Consider the following 378-nt stretch of genomic DNA (forward strand, 5'->3'; position numbering starts at 1 on the left):
TTTTTTTCTTTCCCTCTATATCTCCAGCCTAATATATATTTTTTTTTTAAGAATCAGACAAGGGCTTAGTAATGTTGCACAGTCATGCAGGCTTACAACATACAAAAATACGTACATCCTCACTTTACATTCCTCTGTGTGCATAGATTGCGTTTGTACATGCACACACGCAGCCACGGAATCACACACGAGGCTTAACATTCACCCACACGTACACATGAAAAGACGCACACGTCCCCTTTCACACATAAAATGCATACATAAACACATAAAAAGGGATACATCTGCTAACACATATATACAAACCAAAACAAGGGATATACGCACCAGCTGCTGTCATCCGTTTGATTCACTTTTGAAATTATGTAAATACCATTT

General features: G+C 37.8%; 1 protein-coding gene across 1 annotated transcript in view; it reads left to right on the forward strand.

The window, feature by feature from the left end:
* LOC119592431 (proline-rich receptor-like protein kinase PERK14) overlaps positions 1-378 on the forward strand; it is a 185,497-nt gene that overhangs the window by 184,207 nt on the left and 912 nt on the right. The gene's annotated exons all lie outside the window — the stretch shown is intronic.

The sequence above is a fragment of the Penaeus monodon genome, chromosome 30 (assembly GCF_015228065.2).
Source record: "Penaeus monodon isolate SGIC_2016 chromosome 30, NSTDA_Pmon_1, whole genome shotgun sequence".
Classification (NCBI taxonomy): Eukaryota; Metazoa; Arthropoda; class Malacostraca; order Decapoda; family Penaeidae; genus Penaeus; species Penaeus monodon.